The sequence below is a fragment of the Frieseomelitta varia genome, unplaced genomic scaffold, assembly GCF_011392965.1.
Source record: "Frieseomelitta varia isolate USP_RPSP 00005682 unplaced genomic scaffold, Fvar_1.2 scaffold_4, whole genome shotgun sequence".
Lineage (NCBI taxonomy): Eukaryota > Metazoa > Arthropoda > Insecta > Hymenoptera > Apidae > Frieseomelitta > Frieseomelitta varia.
This window is the reverse complement of record NW_025110145.1, coordinates 54,542-70,519: the sequence shown is the minus strand read 5'-3', so window position 1 is coordinate 70,519 and position 15,978 is coordinate 54,542. Positions and strand designations below refer to the sequence as shown.

Below are 15,978 nucleotides of genomic sequence, written 5' to 3'. Positions count from 1 at the left end.
GGACACGTTTAACGTACTATGAGCGAATTCCTCATAATCTTGAATTTTTAAATTTCTAGTAAAAATCTACGGTCTGTTTACAATCATCTCTCTCGTAATATATAGTTAGTTGTAGTGTTGATAATTTACATAGGATACACGGAAAATAATAGCCGAAAGTTGAAGGAAAGGTTTTCTGTGTATTTCGTAGCATTTAGTTGAAGGGGCATAATCACATTAGCACTTGAATGAGAAGAAACTCGGTTTGCACGTGAACGTGGAACTTCGAATAGAAAGTAGTCGGTACTAGTGGAGAAATAACGTGCAGTAAAATGGTCGTTAGAGAGCTTTTAGTTTTTCGTGACCTAAATTTCTGCTAATTGTCTGCGTTAACAGAGATCCATTAGCGGATCAATAACTGCAAGAAACTGGCCCTCAAATTTTTCATTTTTTGTAGAAACACACACAAATATTTGTAATCAGCAGAATTTTATTTTTTCGTTCAAACTTCTTATTAATTTAACTGTTAACCGATAACAATTAATGTACAATTACTGATAATCAGACTGATATTCAACTGTTAATCGATAACAATTAATGTAAATTTACTATGATAATCAGACTGATATTTATGAACTCATGCAAAATATGCAAAATATTTACAAAGCATCTAAAGATGAAACTTTCGTATGATTGTTGGCAAATGAAACAATTCAACGAAAATTCACAATTTAATGATTTTATATCAACTGAAGATGTTCGTGCATTCACTGTCAATGTGAAAGTGCAGAAATCCGTACAGTGAAGTATTCAGTAGATGAAACAAATTTCTCTGTATGCCCATTTCTTTAGCTACGTGCATTCAGAATTTCTAAACATCGGTGTCAGTTCAAGGTCATGTTCTTTATATATACTTGAATGTCTTTTTTTATCAACTACACGACACAATAAAAAAATATATATATATATAGTTGTATGAAAAAGGAAACATCAATAACTTTAAAAACTCAGAAAAAGAATGTCTCTGGGAAAAAAAAGATATTTTTACCAATTCTACATTCGCCTTTCGATCGGTCTTTTTATCAATTATTCATTGGCCTTACCATTCGTTGTTAGGCGAAAAGTATTTGCAAGTCGAAGAGATGTATAGGCGACCTGGCTTAAATGGATCACTCTGTGTAAAAACGCGCGTAAAAATCACTCGTGAGAGATTGTGCAACTCACCTTCTCTATTATCTGTCTGCGAGTTCCTCTTGATAAATGCTACACTTGCCACGTTGCTTGGAGTTATTGCGGATTCATTCACGGATCCGTGTGTGCCAAGTTTGAAGTCCCTGCATCGCCGCGTGATTACTCTTCTGCAATTACCACGGTTTAATCCGGTTATCCTGTTATTTAGCCAGCCATTCCTGTTATTACACGTAAAATACAAGGACGGACGGATTATCGGACGAGCGGCGGCCATGCAGCATGGATAATCAAATAAAACGACGGCTAATCGGACAATCGAAGATAACGCGGCCGGTATCGATCCAACGACGCAGACACCGCCGCTGTTAATATCACGATATTAGCGAGCAGGCCTGTTACTAGACGGCGGAATAATTCTTTCCGATCGCCTGGCATGACCGATTCTTCGCTCACTGTTCATCTGTATTCGTTTGTTCTATTCCTGATACGGGCTTATTCGATTGAAAACAAAATTGGCCTGTCGATTTGCATCGGTAGAAAGAAATTTTATCCAGTGAGAACGGGGACTTTGGAAACTTGTCGATCGTGGCCAAACACAGTTTCACGAACGATCGAAATTTTACTCCGGGCGTTTTGTTTAAGCGAATTAGGTTTTCGTTTCGTTTCTCTTGCACGTGCGTGTCTATTTAATGTGTCGCTTTTTAAAGTTCATTTTGTCGGAAGGTTTCTCGTAACGCTTTAGTATCTGTAAAATTATTCCACAATTTGAGTAACGATAATTGAAATAAATAGAAATGTTTGTTCCATATAATTGTGTCTCCGTTTGAGTAGAAGTCAATATTAAGTTTGACAAAAATACTCGCATCCTTTTAGCTTTTCTAATATTTTCGTTTCTTTTTCTAATGAAATCCGTCATACCGACGAGTTTGGTGTTAATTATCAAAAAGCTTTTAGAAGAAACGAAAATGAAATATACTGGATATAAATCATTTCTAACATTCAATTGATTTATTGTACGCGTACGTACTTTCTTTTTTTTTCTTCTTCACGATTGCTTTTCCTTATCCGTGTAAAAAAGGAATTAAGAAAAGAAATTATTTTTCTGGGACAGAAAGATTTTCTGCAATCAATTTGTTCATAGATATTTTCCATGTCACTTCTGTTCACTCAATTGCTTTATCGTACATGCACGTGCTTTTACTTTCTCCTCTTTATGGTTGCTTTTTAAAATTATTCCTATCGGACGCAAAAATTTTGTGCAACGAATTGATTCATAGATATTCTCCATGTTAACGAAACTCCAAACTCGAAATTTTGGCAATTTATTTTATTATGAACAGGCAAAGAGGTAAATTTTGGCAATATTTTATTATTACCGCTGTCCAGCGTCTCGAAATTCGTTCACTGACTCACTCGCTGCAACATAACACGTTGACAAGTCTACAGAAAATCGTTCGACGTCGCGAGTTTCTGTCTCGAACTACTTTGGACCGTGTCGGATCGTACGATCGTTGAAACACGTCTGTTTGTCCTGTTAGTTGCGCACGCTTCGGATATGGCGTGTCGTCTCGATGCATTCGTCCGCAGGTACCGTTTGTTCTTCGCCTCGCGACGTATCCGTCTGGAGCGAGCAGATCGGATTTTCCGTCGGATCACGATCTCGATCCGCACGAGGATTGAAAAGTCTGTCTCGCGACTCTCACGAATTTCCAAAGTGAGCAGTGTTCGAAGTTGGAGACAGCGAGATATGGTTGTAGGAATTAAATTTCATGTTTCTGATCTGTAATATGATATTATCCAAAACATTGTGGTGAACAATTTGCTCAATACCTAGTATCAAGCTTCAACTGGTTATTAAAATTTAGGATTAAATTACTCCAGTGAACGGAATCATAAATTAACTCAATGATACTTTAGTCAAAAATAGGTAACTCGAAAAGACTTTGTTGCGGGGGAAGGGTAAATTAAATCTATCATCAATTACACAACTTTTTGATAATTAAATATATCCTACGATATACAAAATATATCTATACTCTCTCAAATATATCTATACTACAATATTTTTTTAAATTTATTTGGAATACCAGCAATTAACGTGAAATTTGTATTGACACGAGCAAAAGTTTTTTTTCAATAGAAACACGAAATATTTAGGATTTTGTTTCTTTGATATCCGTTCTTATGTTTTCAACTCCGAATGATCGGTTTATCTTCTCCAACAGACTAATTGAAGTTACAATTAATTACAATAGCAGAATAATAACAAAATGTTATACACACCTCTATAACAATTAATTACAATAGAATAATAACAAAATGTTATACACATCTTTGCAATAAACAATGATAACAATAACGATAATACGAGTAACAGAATGCGTACGGGGCATGTTTTATAGGCAGTAGTATAACGTCACGCACCGTGAAGTTAATCGACTGTCCCTTTAATTTGCATTCCGTTTCGTGGAGGTAAATTGTAATTTGTAGAAACGTTTAAAATGTCATACTCGATTTTACGTGCGTGTTAGAAGCAAAATTGTACAATTACTATCATTGTTTACGAGCTCGACGAACAAATTGTACACAGTTTTAATTACATTCTAGCGAACATTCATTCGTGTAATCCGCGTTTTTATGCGTTCAGCCGCGTTTCTCGTTTTCGCGAAAAATGTTGCACGTTAACCTCTTATTGTTAGCTGTGAATGACGAGTATATTCGTCACGAAGAAATGGCAATTTTTTTTGTGTAGTGGCGAGTGTACTCGTGTAATTACAGTTTATTACTTAAATTGAACTTTTTGTGGAAAATGAGGTAAATTTTAGAATATTTTGAGACTAGACTTGACTAGTTCTTTTTACATCATTTCTACGTATCTTTCTATGTAATAAAACTATTGATTTTTCAAAAAAAAAAACTTATACTCTAATTTAATGTAATTTATTTAATTTAATGTACTTTATTTTCTTATAATTTAATTTAATTTATTTCCTTATAATTCAATTTATTTAATTTAATTTCTTTCCTTATAATTCAATTTATTTAATTTAATTTATTTCCTTATAATTCAATTTCTGAATTTAATTTATTTCCTTATAATTCAATTTATTGAATTTAATTTATTTTCTTACTATTCAATTTATTTAATTTAATTTATATTCTTATAATTTAATTCAATTTTAAACTGCATGTATTTTGTGTTCGTCATCACATCGTTCCAGTGATACGATCTCGATACATAAGTTTAAAAAACGGCACCATAGCTAAGAGGTTAATTCCAATAGCATTTTGTTTCGTAGCCACTGTTCTCGTTCAGTTTTCACAAGGCGCCTTTCGAAGTTCTCGTCAAGGCGAACGACGCCGTCGTTGAAATGAGGATTGAAAATTCCTGTTTGTCTTTCAAATCTCAGACTGTCCCGAAAGTTCGCGATCGTCGTGCTAAACTTCGCGTCGAAATTCACGTCGCGTCTTGAATCTCGTGGAACATGGACTTTCACTGCGAGAACTTTAAATGATGATTTTTATTAAACGCGTGGAGGCTCTATTGAAACCACTTGATGCTCAGTCATCGTTGCTTTCGAAACAAGTGAAAATTGCACAATAATTTTTTTACAAAATTTTCTACATACAAATTTACGTGTGATTAATTTATTGAACACTACGTCATTGAGTTAAATTTTTTTTTCATCGAATTTTTGTTATCTTTGTAATCCAAGCAATTCGCCGACGTTTGACGTTATTCAGAATGTATGAAATTATTTGTGCACGTATCTTTGATTATTATAATATATTGCCTGATTTGAAGAGGAAAATTCAAAAGTCGATGAAACACACGGAAAATTGAACGACTTGGGAAATCAAGCAAGAAAAAGAATACATTTATGTAACACGTTGCACGCGTAAGTAAAATATCATTTTCGAAATTCGCTCGTGCTTGTCAATTGTACAAACGAGAGGAGTAATTTCATGAAAACTGTCGAAAATTTTCAACGGTCCAAATCGTCGAATCTTCGGAAGTGAAACGATCTAGAAACACATTGATCCAGTCATTGTAATCGCAGGAATGAAAATGTTTTTCAGTGGAAGCTAGACTCCATCGAGACAGACAACCGAGCGCAGTGATCTGATCGAACAGTCAGTGTACAGAAAAAAATTCAGAAACAAAAATTCCACGGCCCGTAGACTTTTGAATTTATTACGCGAAATTAATTAGTTAACCGTAGAATCTCTGAAAACAAAAAAAAAAAAAAAAAAAAAAAGAAAAAAGGAACCGGGCAATCCTAATTGCATGAATAAAAATCTGTTCGGATGAAAACTCGATTCGGCGCCACCCGTCGAAAAGCTGCGAGAGTTGATCGAATAATCGGTGTACAGAAACTGAATAGAAACAAAAATTCCACGACATAGATTGACACGCGACATGTTGGATCCATTCTCTCTCTCTCTCTCTCTCTCTCTCTCTCTCTCTCTCTGTGTTTTTTTTTCTATTAACGAAAACGTTTTTTCTACGGTCGCCCCTCACCCTCGACTCCTGTCGAGCGATTCAAAGTCCGCGAGCTCGATATTCCGAGGCCGAAAGCCTTGTCGTGCTTTTAATTGAGCGCAAGGGATTTCGATATTCGTCGGATGCAATATGCAATCGAGCGAGCCGTCCAATCGAATGGTCGCTGGCCGTCGATTGCATCGGCGATGCAACGACAGCCAGGTTCGACTTGTTGATAAGTTTTATTTGTTGCTTGTCACCTCTCTTGTTCACCCTCCCTCCAACCCTTCTTTTCTTTGTGCCTCGTCTTCCAATTGGCTCACGTCCGTTCGATTAAACGTTCGCGGACTACTTCCCGCTCGTGAACTATCGTGTCGCGATTTATCTATCGAATTCACTGCGACAAATTGTTTAATTACGCCTAGACGTTTGTTAATACGTTTGTTGATACGTTAATACGTTATCAATACGATCGTTCACGGATACGTTTTTAGAGGTGGTACAAAGTGACCGACCAAATTTGTGCGTTAATTTGTGCATAAATCGCCGATTAACGATGTGTTAATACAAATTCGATGCGTGTTTCACGATAATATCGGAAACATTGACGAGATTTCAGATTACGTTAGATTTGTGAACTTCTGGAATTTGATTGAATTGAATTCCATAAAAATTAAGTAATGGGAGATATTGGTACATGTATACTCGCAAGACTGAGATAAAAATATCTTCTAAACTAATGGATTTTAGATGTAGGTTAATACTTTTGTTTTTGTAAAAAACAGGTTTATACTTTTTTTTTGTAATAAAAAACGATTTGCTGCATCGATTGATGCAGAAAATTTACATAATTATACTTGAAGGAATATTAGTCTATCTAGAGACAAACTAAGTGTATGAAATTACTGCCATCTCAAAGCAGGAAAAGTGTATTTGGCAGTTTCGGAGATAATTGCATTTATAGATTAAAATGGGACATCCTGTACCGCATGAATTTCGTGTGTGTCGAGAAAAATTATTTTATTCAAGCAACGGAAGAAGCCGATACATAGATAAACGAGAAAAAATGAATTCTGACGACAGAATCTCTTTGAGAAACTTGGTTTTCCAAACGTGTTGAGATTCTAGAAAAGTGTGTCTTTTAATTTCGTTACGTTAATTAATAAATTCTTCAACGGAAATATCGGTAAATTCCTCTCCTTTATTAAAAATAATTTCCCTTTCGTTTAAAGTCGATGTACCGGTCGTATCTCACAAAAATCCATTTGAGAATTTCCAACAGAGAATAGTTTCGAGCAATTCTCAATCAAATTAATCCCGAGATTAATTAATTAACGAGATTCGAAGCCGAGAATGTAATTTTTGAAAATGCAACTTCAACAAAACGCAGAGGCCATTGTGCACAGAGGTTAAACGAAAGGTAAGAAAGATTCACTGGCGGATCGCAAAATTCTTCGTTCTCTCGGCGGCGGGCAAAAGAAGTGTGTCAAAAGTGTTTGCCGCATTTCGTCCTCCATCGTTTGAAAGTTTTCCTTTGGCCCGCGGCGGCTTGGAAATTAACAGATATGTAGGCGTGTTTGCCGAGGTTCGAGCGGGTAAAAGTCGCGACGACGAAACGCGCGGAGGAAGCATGAAATTTCAAAGAACGTTTAACCTTTACTTTCGGGAATGATTGGAGGCATCCACCGCGTTCAATTTGCGTTGACATCAACTTATATCTTAGAATCTCTGGCAAAGGCACTTTCCAGCTCGTGCAAACATCTTCAAACAATATTGAGGGACGAAATCTAAAAAAAAAAAAAAAAATTCTCATCTAGACTTTGACCATTTGCAATTCCGCTACATTTTCTTGAAAGTTTGGAACGCTATTTTCTCTCTAGACGAAACTAACTTCTTTCATATAGTTTTTTTTTTTTTGAGAGACACCGTAATATTTTATCATTTCTTTTATAGAAGAAACTTTTTAATTTTAAATATACTTTTATTCGCAAGTGTATATTTCAAATACGTTATTATATCTTGTAAATATTTTTTTTTTATGTTAATGACGTTCGAATATCGCGCGGGACGATTTTTAAAGGAAATTGTCCTTTTCTCTTTGATAATGTTTGACAAGTTCCTCGGTAAACTACGCAATCGATATTACCGATCGAATATGTGTGCACAGTTCGCGCGTATCGCATCAAAGTTTCGACAACTCCATTCCACCTAAAGTCGCCATTGTTAGATTTCTAATCTGACGCCGTTGAATACTCCGCGAAACACGGTTGCAAATTCAGATATTTGATAACACAGTGGAATCGAGTTGGAAATTAATTGAATTATTTATCAGATGCTTTGAAGTACCATTTGCGCCCGAGTCGATTATTCTTCAATAATACGTACACAAGTACATATGGAACTACGTGTGTGCAATCCTTGTTTACGTATAGCCTCCATTGATTTCCAATTCTGAACGGTAGATACACTTGTACGCTAATTCATTACAGATGCTCCATCTCCTTAATGTTTGATCTCCTTAATATTGAGATCGTGTGAATTATATATCGGTTCGATTCTCAGGAAGTTGCATGAAATGCGATTGCATTTCATGGAAAATGATATACAACGTAATACGTACGCATTTATTTAGATTTTGTTGCAAACTTTTAGTCATATCTCTCTTTTCTAAGGTATCGTTTCAATTTTGAAACATACAGATCTATCTATTAAAGTTGAATTATATTCACATTTTTCCAAATTGGAAGGATCTTTCAGGATTCTTTTCGAAACCTTCGTTTCAGTCATGCACATTTCCACGATGCTATGGCGTTGCGAAAGTAATTTCATATCTAACGCTATTAATAACAATTTTCACGATTCTTTTACACATGTACGTCCAAAATCAATTAATTTTACTTTTTATATTAATTAATGTAAACTATTGTATATCTGATATACTGAGATTGCACGAAGATACGTACTCTCTATATTAATTAATATATATTCGTAGATCTGGTTAAACGAAACAACTTCAGTATTTCATTAATCATTACATTTTGCAGTATTTGTTCGTCACACCACGGGTGCACCGTGACTGCATTGTTGATGAAACAGCTGATACATGTATAACGTTTAACCTAAATGGCTGACAGTATCTTTGGAATAGCTTGGTTCATAAGCACGTCGAAGATACTCGTTGTCATCCAACAAAACGCTGCTGTTTATTGCATTATCGCGTCGCATTAATTATACGCCAGAGCATCACGGAAATTACGTATTTATAAAATGACATTTCACTGTTTATTATGTGTGAGATAATATATTGCATAATGGAGCATGAAATTGATGTACCGTTCACGGTATTTCGCTTGGATAACATTGCGGAACAAGTTGCTCGTTGTTATCACCACGAAACTTCATCTCGATCGACGCCATCAACGACAATGTGTTTTCATTGTTGTGCCTCGTTGACATATTTGATATGTTGCTTATTGTTCGATCAAAGTGACAGGAATGAAATCGAATAGTTTTGAAAATTTTTGACAGGTCCCAGTTGTAATATAGAGTAACAGAACAGTATGTGGAACAATATGGTTTCGTGAATTCGTAACGTTATATTATGTAATTTCCATTCGTTTCGGTAAAATTTCATCCTTTGCTTTCGTCTCGTACGAAGGTTTCATTTCGTTCCTTCTTTCTTGTCTATTTTCCAATATTCGCGAGAATATTTCTCCGTCGAGATCGTCACGATTGCGAAAATTAATGTCGAAAGTTTCAAAAAATATTTTTCGTACCACGTGAAGAACATTTTCAATGTGTAATTTAATTTTTAACTCCCGCGATGCACTGCAGTTCGAGCTACAAATTAATTTTAATATAATTGTAATCTAATTTAGATTTCTACATTTGAAATTTTACATACATTCTGCATGAATTACTTTGGAGATAATAGTATAAATAATTTAACGTAGAGGTATTAAAATTGTTACCTCCGAGTTTTATCAAGATATCTTTAATTCTCATTCATCCCCTGTGTCAATTTGACACATTTTTCTTACAGAATATTATATTATTTTGCAACAAATAAGTACAGATATATAAATGGGATTCTGCGACACCTATTTCTCTAACATATATTTTTGACATTTTTGATAACTGCGAAATGAGCCACCAGAGCATATATTATCAAATAATATTCAGACTGGATAACAAAATACGTCACCAAAATATATAGAATTATTCTATAATCTAACTATTCAATCTTGCTTGTTGCTTTGGATATAATTGTGACATAGTTGTTGTAATAAAACTAGAGAAAATAAGGTCACGATGAACTGAAATCGAACATTTTTATACGTGGTTATTTAACAGGATTCGTTAATCTTACTGAACCTCAAGATTTAGTCCATTTGTTGTTCGTAAAAGAATTCACAAATTTGTCATTGTATTAATCTTTTACCATTTTGTGTTGACGAAAAAAGAAAAAAGAAATAATTCCGAGCGAAATATGCCAGACCAAATTGACGTATAATATTATAGTTTTATCAGAAAGCTCGAGGAAGGAATTATAAAAGTTTTAAGCAAAAATTTATAAAAGCTTCAAATAAAGACTGTAGAAAAACTTGTTAAAAAATAGAAAAGGTCACTGCACTTCAAAAGACAATTATTCCATGATGCATACAACAAGAATTTCGTCGACTCATCCGTTATGATATATATCGGCAGTGAAATAATACAGAAAAGTGAAAAATGGGCAAGATTTAATACACTCTCGTGCAGCTTGTTCTTTGTCTCTCCCTCGCGTTTCTTCGCTCGTTTTTGCACACCATTGTCGGCTCGTGCACCGGCGTTAATATAAGAATCGGCGTAAATAACCACGAAACGAGCAGCCAGTAAATAAATAACTTCACTGAAGATGCATTTCCGTAACCGGTACGGCCATTTACGAAGCAACGGCGTAATTTCGCGAGTCAGTTGAATTACATTTAGCGATGCACGAGGCACGCACACCGCCGCGGGCAATCCGATCGCATAAAATAGCGATGAAATTGCGAATAGAGCCGATATCTGCTCATCACCTGTCAGGCTGGCAGAGCTACCATATCGTTTCGTCGTTTCCTCGACACTTGGCAGGGATTAATAATTGTCCATTCGGGCGCATAATGCGCTCCGATGCGCTCGTTCGCCATTCACCTGTCCCAAATTATAGCCATTTTCTGTTGTCCCAATATATCGTTCGTCGTCTGATCCAATTTACACTGCGAGAGATATTTCGACGACAGCGCGTTCGATCAGATTTAATCGTATTAGTCTGTTTGATTATCGCCGGTACGAAGAAATTTTTTTTTTTTTATCACGGCGCTGTGCTGTTTCGTTTGCTATGCGCTCCGTGATATTTCGCTGGGATATGCTCAACTCTTTTCAAACTCGGACGGTTTGTAGCAAATGGTTCTGACAAAACGGTTTTGTGCGTTGTGCTACGGAGAAGAAACTATTTTTATTCTCTTTCAGTAATAGCTTCGTTCGTACGTAATTCTCGTATGTAAAATTTATACATGTGCCTCTCATATAATTATAAATACAAATATAATATAATATATTATTATGTTATAAATATAATATAATATATTATTATATTATAAATATAATATAATATAATTATAAATATAATTCTCAAATATAACGTGTAATAATAATATGAATATAATGTAATTCTCATATATGAATGTATCTTTCTGACTTTTTCGAATATCTTCTTCGACTCTTTGTCAACGTAAACTTTGTCACACAAATCGTGCCTGTCGTGCAAACCAGATGGAACCAGAAATGTCGAGAGTTAATTATAACGTAATTAAAAAAAGAAGAAGGTAGGGATGCAATAGAAAGAGGAGAAATATAAAAAGGAAAGGAACGAAATGATAATACAAATGTAACATGAGTCTTATTTATGAATGTACCTTTTAATTTTGACTTTCTCTTCACTGTTTTCAACTGTGCTTTCATCGACCGTTATAAAGCACGTTCAACGAAGCAAATTTTATACAGAACCGAGTCTGTTGTACAAACCAGATGGAACCAGAAATGACGAGAGTAATTTTACTCGTTCTTTTTAATTATAACGTAATTAAAAAGAAAGAGATGAAAATACAATAAAGAGAGAAGAAGAAACGAGATATCCCACGTGTTGCAATTAAAAAAAAAAACCACGAACGTTCTACGACGTTCAGTTTTGTGAAACGACGAGAGGAAGGCAATCGATTGAAAAATCCCCACTCTCGAAAAAAAAAAAAAAAGAAAAGTAATCTGATCGTAACCGAGTTGAACGTGATTTTTGTCTACGACGAGGTAACAGAAACGTTTCGCCGGTGGTTACCCTTTCCGTCAACAGGGCTTCGAAACCGAGAAGTAAGAAGTTCCTCGGTGAAGAAGTCCGAGATTGCGAAGGGTTTCCAAAATACTTGAGATCTCGAAAGTTGAAGAAGGTTTTCTTCGGCGTTCTTCGAGGAAATGAACGTACCTTGCGAGTTTTCGAGGTTCAGACCGAGGGAAAAGAAGAGAGAAAGAGAGAAAGAAAGAGAGAGAGAGAGAGAGACGTGGAAAAGGAGAAAGGAAATGGAACGAGGTGAAATTCGTTGACCGGCTGTTTACAGGCTTCCGCGTGCGATATTGAGATAGAAATCTCGCGTTTGTCGTTCTTACATTCGCCGACTTGCTGATGAAAGCGTGCAGAGCTTTGGCCGACCGGGCAGTTGCCGAGATCGAACGCTGGCGCTACAACGACCCGTGACAACCGATTATTTATCCAAACGCGACGCAATGAAATTCGTTCGCCGATATTCCGATCGTTTCGTACGTTCGACCGAGTTTCTATTTCCACGGTTAATCCCCTGGGCATTGTAAATGCCCGGGCGAATTATTTAGTGCAAAACGGTGCCGCGCTAGGCAACTCGTAGTCAGGCTACGATTGAATATGCACGCTCGTTAAGTTCCTGTTGCGCTTCGAATATCCGGACGTGCAGTCTGCACGAGCGAATGATTCATGTTATTTTCCTTGCGCGGAAAATTCTTAAAATTCTTATCGATGGTTAATTAAACTTTATTCCCATGAAATAGAAGGGCGTTTTATTTTATTTAACGTCTCACGACGGATAAAATGAAATTTAACGATTGATGTGGTTCCACGAAGTATAACGTCGTAAATTATGTAAATTACATCTATGAAGGAGTTTACCTGTTATAACAAGAGTTTATGAATTAGTTACGATATTATTTCTGTACGCGGAATATTTAATATGGAATATTTCAAATGAAAGAATATGAACAGACGTGTGTGCTGATCTGACTTCCTTGGACCTTGTTTGTGATATTATATTACGCGGAATCGTATCAAATGCTATCGTAGCACGAATAAAGGAAATTTAAACACTTTGACGTGTGACTGAAAAATTATTTATTCCATCTGATGATCTCCTTAGGCATTGAACAACTTTTATACATTTTGTTTTTCTTTTCGATTGTACATTTCCAGTTAAAGAAAACAATCTGTATGTTATCGTTGATAAAGTTCTTAGAATTTAAAAATTTTTTAAATTCAAAGTGTATGTTCAGAGTGTATGACTGATAACATTTCCGTGATTTATTTTATATCGAAAACGTTGTAATTTTTGATGTTATAACATCAATATTTATAACGTTAAATTTTTCGTGTTGTAATATTAATATTTATAATGTTAATGTTCCTAATGTTCAATTTTTAATTTCATAATATTTGAAACTGTCCTTTCAATTCTTACAATTTCTGATTTCGTAATTTTCAGAAATATAATATTTAATGCTTTCAAATCCAATTGACCACTTTAATACCTTATTATCCGTAATATACTAGATTTTGTATATATATGTAGATTATATTCAATATTTTATTATGTATTACATCAAACGTATCTTAAATAATATATAATTCCTCTACGAACAAAAAAATAGCTAATTGACATACACATTATTCTTAAGAATTCTTTTACAATTCTTTTACAAATAAATCAATTATCATCAAATAAATATAGAATTTAAAATTAAAAATTAATAAATTTAAACATATGTGTGTGTGTGTGTGTGTATGTGTGTGTATGTGTGTTTAAATTTATTTTAAATATTATTATTAAATTTATTATATATATGTGTATATATATATATATATATATATATATTTGAAAGAATTAAAATTCCATAATTTTCTAATTTACGTATAACTGAAGCTAAAATTATTGAACTAGGAAAAGAAGCTTCGATAATCGTCCATAAATTATGTAGATTCAAATTTTTGTAATAAACGCACGATTTAAATTACGTGGTTGCGAAGCGGGCAGCGATTCGATTGCTCGATTGCCAGTTGACGAGCTTCGCTCCGAAGCGTCCACCCTTAGGGGGTGAGTTCTTGACATCCGGCCGAGGCCGGATTTCGAACTTTTAATCAGTTCGTACGATTTCAGAGAGAGGGGCTGAAATTTCCACGGGCCGCTATAAACGCTAATTAAGCCGTTTCACCAGGCTAGGATGCATTGTCGCTTTTGCGCCGTAATCGCGGAATTTAAACGGCGCCGGCTATAATTAGGGGTTTGCCTGTTGAAAATTAGCGCGGCTCACGCCGTGCACAAAGACCCGCGGAACTGACGCGTTATTATTAAAATTACGACACTTTGTATTAGCGAGAACGTTGCGCCACAAAGTCGCTGCTCTGGCTGAATACATCTATGTCCCCCCGTTGAAATGCCTCGGTTATTACGACAAAGTTTCGGTGTTTATCGCGGCTAAATAAAATTGTTAATTCGCGCGCGTATTTTACAATTTTCATGATTGCTAACGGTCGACATTGCCACCTTCTCTGTTGGGTATTGACACCGTGCAAAGTATTATCTCGTTTGTCGAGTGGAAAGTGACAGAAATCATTTTTAATATTGTAACATTATTATATTCGTATGACGTGCGAGTGAACTTTCGATTTTTGAAATCCGTTTGAATCGTCCAAAAGTTTCGCGAATTTCTCTTCTAAAAAAAAGAAAAAAAAAATTGAAAGAAAATTATTACGTAAAAATAATTATATTTCTATTTGCAAATCAATAATAATCTTTTATTTCATACCTTTCTTACGCTGTTTACAAATTTCTTACACTTATTGTAACAAAGATGATCGATAATTATAGTTGTTAATGACTTTGTCGCTTCAACCTGAAAAAAAAATTAAAATACAATGGTGAAAATCACATTTACATACCTCGGAAGTAATTCGGACTTTTCATTCAGTAATTACTAGACTGCGAGTTTTGAAATTCTCTCGTACGCGATTAAAGAACTGGCATTTGAACAAGAGAATCGTTTCTTCTACGTGTCTCTCTCTCTTCGACTACTCTCCTTTTCAACAATTTTCACAATCGCTACTCTCCTTTTATATTTTTGCACGTTGTCCAATTACTTCGAGATCATTTCTGCATCTTGGAGCTTCTCGCAATTTACTCGCGAGGATAATTCGTAATCCGTGATCGTTCCAACGAAATGAAATAGTTCCAAGGAAACTCGCTCGCAGCGATCCATCAAATTCACAGCTTCTTCGACACCTTCGGGAAACCAGAGAGCTATATTCACACCGAACAATAGATTCCATTGATGGCAGTGAAAAGCCGGGAGTGGTGCGAAACAGAATCGAACTATCACGAATCGGGTTCTATGCCAGCCCCGTTGGTACAACGTTCGTTCTATCGGCGATTCTAGAATGCGAGACTCGCGATTTATAGCGGCTGGTATTTACGTCTGGCAGTTAACTCGGATTTTACGAGCGGCAGACGGCAAAACAAGGAACACGGCAGCCAGATCCGTTCTTAATTGCGCTTTTTGCACTCGTGCGCCTATGCACGAGTAACATAATTTCGACTGTTGCTCCGTCTTCGTCGCACTCGATGCGTTTCTCCCGATGATAATTCATGCGAATGCGCAAGTGTTGCGCACAGTGATCCCTATCGCTTCCATTAGCGTATCCTCTGTTTTCGGTTAAGTGTGCTCAACGTTCCATCGGCTCGACTAACTATAACGAGAATGTATGCCAGTAATTGGTACGTCGATTAGGAAATGTAAGAATATCGTTAGATGTTCGCTTCGCGAGAAATGCTTCGACTTTGAAAACAATTGTATCGTTGCAATCGTGAAATTTATAATTTGAGATTTTTGTTTCTTAAACGAAACGTCGAGTCGAGCGTGAACGTGAATGATTGAGTCGGTTGGAAAGACATTGATCAATTTCAATATAAATTGGAAAGTGTAATAGTGTTACAAATATCGTTTTTTCAAAATTT

General features: G+C 35.5%; 1 protein-coding gene across 1 annotated transcript in view; it reads left to right on the top strand.

Annotated features, from left to right (window-relative positions):
* Nucleotides 1-15,978, top strand: part of LOC122531427 — a 113,971-nt gene that overhangs the window by 47,553 nt on the left and 50,440 nt on the right. The gene's annotated exons all lie outside the window — the stretch shown is intronic.